Source organism: Bubalus kerabau, chromosome 22, assembly GCF_029407905.1.
Source record: "Bubalus kerabau isolate K-KA32 ecotype Philippines breed swamp buffalo chromosome 22, PCC_UOA_SB_1v2, whole genome shotgun sequence".
Taxonomy (NCBI): Eukaryota; Metazoa; Chordata; class Mammalia; order Artiodactyla; family Bovidae; genus Bubalus; species Bubalus kerabau.
In genome coordinates, this window is record NC_073645.1 from 19712923 (window position 1) to 19720047 (window position 7125).

A 7125-nucleotide genomic window follows, 5' to 3' on the forward strand; every position below is an offset into this window, starting at 1 on the left:
TTTCATGGCTGCAGTCACCATCTGCAGTGATTTTGGAGCCCAGAAAAAGAAAGTCTGACACCGTTTCCACTGTTTCCCCATCTATTTCCCATGAAGTGATGGGACCAGATGCCATAATCTTCGTTTTCTGAATGTTGAGCTTTAAGCCAACTTTTTCACTCTCCACTTTCACTTTCATCAAGAGGCTTTTTAGTTCCTCTTCACTTTCTGCCATAAGGGTAGTGTCATCTGCATATCTGAGGCTATTGATATTTCTCCCGGCAATCTTGATTCCAGCTTGCGCTTCTTCCAGCCCAGCGTTTCTCATGATGTACTCTGCATATAAGTTAAATAAACAGGGTGACAATATCCAGCCTTGACGAACTCCTTTTCCTATTTGGAACCAGTCTGTTGTTCCATGTCCAGTTCTAACTGTTGCTTCCTGACCTGCATACAGGTTTCTCAAGAGGCAGATCAGGTGGTCTGGTATTCCCATCTCTTTCAGAATTTTCCACAGTTTATTGTGATCCACACAGTCAAAGGCTTTGGCATAGTCAACAAAGCAGAAATAGATGCTTTTCTGGAACTCTCTTGCTTTTTCCATGATCCAGCGGATGTTGGCAATTTGATCTCTGGTTCCTCTGCCTTTTCTAAAACCAGCTTGAACATCAGGAATTTCACGGTTCACGTATTGCTGAAGCCTGGCTTGGAGAATTTTGAGCATTACTTTACTATCGTGTGAGATGAGTGCAATTGTGTGGTAGTTTGAGCATTCTTTGGCATCACTTTTCTTTGGGATTGGAATGAAAACTGACCTTTTCCAGTCCTGTGGCCACTGCTGAGTTTTCCAAATTTGCTGGCATATTGAGTGCAGCACTTTCACAGCATCATCTTTCAGGATTTGGAATAGCTCAACTGGAATTCTATCACCCCCACTAGCTTTGTTTGTAGTGATGCTTTCTAAGGCCCACTTGACTTCACATTCCAGGATATCTGGCTCTAGGTCAGTGATCACACCATCGTGATTATCTGGGTCGTGAAGATCCTTTTTCTACAGTTCTTCTGTGTATTCTTGCCACCTCTTCTTAATATCTTCTGCTTCTGTTAGGTCCATAGCATTTCTGTCCTTAATCGAGCCCATCTTTGCATGAAATGTTCCTTTGGAATCTCTGATTTTCTTGAGGAGATCTCTAGTCTTTCCCATTCTGTTGTTTTCATCTATTTCTTTGCATTGATCGCTGAAGAAAGCTTTCTTATCTCTTCTTGCTATTCTTTGGAACTCTGCATTCAGATGTTTATATCTTTCCTTTTCTCCTTTGCTTTTCACTTCTCTTCTTTTCACAGCTATTTGTAAGGCCTCCCCAGACAACCATTTTGCTTTTTTGCATTTCTTTTTCATGGGGATGGTCTTGATCCCTGTCTCCTGTACAGTGTCATGAACCTCATTCCATAGTTCATCAGGCACTCTATCTATCAGATCTAGGCCCTTAAATCTATTTCTCAGTTCCACTGTATAATCATAAGGGATTTGATTTAGGTCATACCTGAATGTGAATGGTCTAGTGGTTTTCCCTACTTTCTTCAATTAAGTCTGAATTTGGCAATAAGGAGTTCATGGTCTGAGCCACAGTCAGCTCCTGGTCTTGTTTTTGCTGACTGTATAGAGCTTCTCCATCTTTGGCTGCAAAGAATATAATCAGTCTGATTTCGGTGTTGACCATCTGGTGATGTCCATGTATAGAGTCTTCTCTTGTGTTGTTGGAAGAGGGTGTTTGTTATGACCAGTGCATTTTCTTGGCAAAACTCTATTAGTCTTTGCCCTGCTTCATTCTGTATTCCAAGGCCAAATTTGCCTGTTACTCCAGGTGTTTCTTGACTTCCTACTTTTGCATTCCAGTCCCCTATAATGAAAAGGACATCTTTTTTGGGTGTTAGTTCTAAAAGGTCTTGTAGGTCTTCATAGAACCATTCAACTTCAGCTTCTTCAGCATTACTGATTGGGGCCTAGACTTGGATTACTGTGATATTGAATGGTTTGCCTTGGAAACGAACAGAGATCATTCTGTCGTTTTTGAGATTGCATCCAAGTACTGCATTTCGGACTCTTTTGTTGACCATGATGGCTACTCCATTTCTTCTTAGGGATTCCTGCGTGCAGTAGTAGATATAATGGTCATCTGAGTTAAATTCACCCATTCCAGTCCATTTCAGTTCGTTGATTCCTAGAATGTTGACATTCACTCTTGCCATCTCTTGTTTGACCACTTCCAATTTGCCTTGATTCATGGACCTGACATTCAGTCCATGGAATTCTACAGGCCAGAATACTGGAGTGGGTAGCCTTTCCCTTCTCCGGGGATCTTCCCAACCCAGGGATCGAACCCAGGCCTCCCTCATTGCAAGTGGATTCTTTACCAGCTGAGCCACAAGGAAGCCCAAGTGTGACTGCTGCTGCTGCTAAGTTGCTTCAGTCGTGTCTGACTCTGTGTGACCCCATAGACGGCAGCCCACTAGGCTCCTCTGTCTCTGGGATTTTCCAGGCAAGAATAATGGAGTGGGTTGCCATTTCCTTCTCCAATGCATGAAAGTGAAAAGTGAAAGTGAAGTCGCTCAGTCAGGTCCGACTCTTCCGGACCCCATGGAATGCAGCCTACCAGGCTCCTCCTTCCATGGGATTTTCCAGGCAAGAGTACTGGAGTGGGGGCCATTGCCTTCTCCAAAATGTGACTGAGGAGCTGAGTTTTTAATTAATTCAGGGTTAAATAACCACATGTGACTGGTATTTAGCATATTGGATAGTACAACACTAGGGTATCAAAATCTTGCTGTTAGACCTAGTATTTTTGCCAACCTGCATATTCCGGATACCTGGATTATTTCAATTGCTTGGTTGGGGATATAAATTAAGACCTGTTAAGAGGCAATGCCAAAGAATGCTCAAACTACCGCACAATTGCACTCATCTCACACGATAGTAAAGTAATGCTCAAAATTCTCCAAGCCAGGCTTCAGCAATACGTGAACCGTGAAATTCCTGATGTTCAAGCTGGTTTTAGAAAAGGCAGAGGAACCAGAGATCAAATTGCCAACATCCGCTGGATCATGGAAAAAGCAAGAGTTCCAGAAAAAATCTATTTCTGCTTTGTTGACTATGCCAAAGCCTTTGACTGTGTGGATCACAATAAACTGTGGAAAATTCTGAAAGAGATGGGAATACCAGACCACCTGATCTGCCTCTTGAGAAATTTGTATGCAGGTCAGGAAGCAACAGTTAGAACTGGACATGGACCAACAGACTGGTTCCAAATAGGAAAAGGAGTACGTCAAGGCTGGATATTGTCACCCTGTTTATTTAACTTATATGCAGAGTACATCACGAGAAACGCTGGGCTGGAAGAAGCGCAAGCTGGAATCAAGATTGCCGGGAGAAATATCAATAGCCTCAGATATGCAGATGACACTACCCTTATGGCAGAAAGTGAAGAGGAACTAAAAAGCCTCTTGATGAAAGTGAAAGTGGAGAGTGAAAAAGTTGGCTTAAAGCTCAACATTCAGAAAACGAAGATTATGGCATCTGGTCCCATCACTTCATGGGAAATAGATGGGGAAACAGTGGAAACGGTGTCAGACTTTCTTTTTCTGGGCTCCAAAATCACTGCAGATGGTGACTGCAGCCATGAAATTAAAAGACGCTTACTCCTTGGAAGGAAAGTTATGACCAACCTAGATAGCATATTCAAAAGCAGAGACATTACTTTGCCAACAAAGGTCCGTCTAGTCAAGGCTATGGTTTTTCCAGTGGTCATGTATGGATGTGAGAGTTGGACTGTGAAGAAGACTGAGCGCCGAAGAATTGATGCTTTTGAACTGTGGTGTTGGAGAAGACTCTTGAGAGTCCCTTGGACTGCAAGGAGATCCAACCAGTCCATTCTGAAGATCAGCCCTGGGATTTCTTTGGAAGGAATGATGCTGAAGCTGAAACTCCAGTACTTTGGCCACCTCATGCGAGGAGTTGACTCATTGGAAAAGACTCTGATGCTGGGAGGGATTGGGGGCAGGAGGAGAAGGGGACGACAGAGGATGAGATGGCTGGATGGCATCACTGACTTGATGGACGTGAGTCTGAGTGACCTCCGGGAGTTGGTGATGGACAGGGAGGCCTGGTGTGCTGCGATTCATAGGGTCACAAAGAGTCAGACACGACTGAGCGACTAAACTGAACTGAAGAGTTATCAGCCTTCCCTAGTAGCTCAGACAGTAAAGCATCTGCCTGCAATGCAGGAAACCTGGGTTCAATCCCTGGGTAGGGAAGATCCCCTGGAGAAGGAAATGGCAACTCACTCCAGTATTCTTGCCTGGAGAATTGCATGGACAGAGGAGCCTGGTGGATCACAGTTCATGGGGTCGCAAAGAGTCGGACACGACTGAGCGACAAAACATGCACACACAAGAGTTGTCTAACATCTAATACACTTATCAAAAACTAGCAAATGCTTCCTTTTCCAGAGGCAGGTAAATGTTAGGGCCCCTGACCTTGCTCACATTCTCGAAGATACTGATAGTCTAGTGTTTTGAATCCAGTAGTTAAAAATATCTTTGTGTTATAAACATTCTGAAATATGTTTTTATGTGATTGTGTGATGGATTTGGGAGAAGCCAATGGCACCCCACTCCAGTACTGTTGCCTGGAAAATCCCATAGATGGAGGAGCCTGGTAGGCTGCAGTCCATGGGGTTGCTAAGAGTCGGATATGACTGAGCGACTTCACTTTCACTTTTCACTTTCACGCATTGGAGAAGGAAATGGCAACCCACTCCAGTGTTCTTGCCTGGAGAATCCCATGGACGGAGAAGCCTGGTAGGCTGCAGTCCATGGGGTCGCACAGAGTTGGACACGACTGAGGCGACTTAGCAGCAGCAGCAGCAGTGATGGACTTCCATAAGAGATATCTGTATTTGTGTTTGGGAATAAAATATCTGCCATTTTAGTAATTTCCATAGGAAAAGACCAAGCTCATATTATTCAAATTATATGTATTTACTGACTATAAGCTCCAAAAACAGAGGTTTTTTTTGTTTTGTTCACTGCTTGTATCCAATGCCTAGAACAGTGCCTAGGACATGTTAGATATGCATTAAATATTTTTTTTTGTTTTGTTTCTTTTTTAATTTTATTTTTTAACTTCACAATATTGTATTGGTTTTGCTATATATCAACATGAATCTGCCACAGGTATACACGTGTTCCCCATCCTGAACCCTCCTCCCTCCTCCCTCCCTGTACCATCCCTCTGGGTCATCCCAGTGTACCAGCCCCAAGCATCCAGTATTGTGCATTGAACCTGGACTGGCGATTTGTTTCATATATAATATTATACATGTTTCAATGCCATTCTCCCAAATCATCCCACTCTCTCCCTTTCCCTCTCCCACAGAGTCCAAAAGACTGTTCTATACATCAGTGTCTCTTTTGCTGTCTCTTATACAGGGTTATTGTTACCATCTTTCTAAATTCCATATATATGCGTTAGTATACTGTATTGGTGTTTTTCTTTCTGGCTTAATTCACTCGGTATAATAGGCTCCAGTTTCATCCACCTCATTAGAACTGATTCAAATGTATTCTTTTTAATGGCTGAGTAATACTCCATTGTGTATATGTACCACTGCTTTCTTATCCATTCATCTGCTGATGAACATCAAGGTTGCTTCCATGTCCTGGCTATTATAAACAGTGCTGCGATGAACATTGGGGTACACGTGTCTCTTTCATTTCTGGTTTCCTCAGTGTGAATGCCCAGCAGTGGGATTGCTGGATCATAAGGCAGTTCTATTCCCAGTTTTTTAAGGAATCTCCACACTGTTCTCCATAGTGGCTATATTAGTTTGCATTCCCACCAACAATGTAAAAGGGTTCCCTTTTCTCCACACCCTCTCCAGCATTAATTGCTTGTAGACTTTTGGATCGCAGCCATTCTGACTGGCGTGAAATGGTACCTCATTGTGGTTTTGATTTGCATTTCTCTGATAATGAATGATGTTGAGCATCTTTTCATGTGTTTGTTAGCCATCTGTATGTCTTCTTTGGAGAAATGTCTATTTAGTTCTTTGGCCCATTTTTTAATTGGGTCATTTATTTTTCTGGAATTGAGCTGCAGGAGTTGCTTGTATATTTTTGAGATTAGTTGTTTGTCAGTTGCTTCATTTGCTATTATTTTCTCCCATTCTGAAGGCTGTCTTTTCGCCTTGCTTATAGTTTCCTTTGTTGTGCAGAGCTTTTAAGTTTAATTAGGTCCCATTTGTTTATTTTTCCTTTTATTTCCAATATTCTGGGAGGTGGGTCATAGAGGATCCTGCTGTGATGTATGTCGGAGAGTGTTTTACCTATGTTCTCCTCTAGGAGTTTTATAGTTTCTGGCCTTACGTTTATATCTTTAATCCATTTTGAGTTTATTTTTGTGTATGGTGTTAGAAAGTGTTCTAGTTTCATTCTTTTACAAGTGGTTGACTAGTTTTCCCAGAACCACTTGTTAAAGAGATTGTCTGTAATCCATTGTATATTTTTGCCTCCTTTGTCAAAGATAAGGTGTCCATAGGTGCGTGGATTTATCTCTGGGCTTTCTATTTTGTTCCATTGATCTATATTTCTGTCTTTGTGCCAGTACCATACTGTCTTGATGACTGTGGCTTTGTAGTAGAGCCCGAGGTCAGGCAGGTTGATTCTTCCAGTTCCATTCTTCTTTCTCAAGATTACTTTGGCTGTTCGAGGTTTTTTGTATTTCCATACAAATTATGAAATTATTTGTTCTAGCTCTGTGAAGAATACCGTTGGTAGCTTGATAGGGATTGCATTGAATCTATAAATTGCTTTGGGTAGTATAGATATGCATTAAATATTTTTAAAAATATTGTTTTGTTGAACTCTTTAGATTTAGCTCCTATGAATATTTAGTGTTAATATTAATTATGAACTGCATTTCTTTATATACAATTTCTATAACCAACTGGAGACTATTTTATATTTCCAAGTTTGCATTTTACTCTTTAATTCTAATCAATGATAAATCAATGATGTTATTAGTGAATTTATTAGTGTTGGAAAAAGAGTCTGTGGACTGAAGTAGTTTCAGGGTTGATGTAGGTAAAT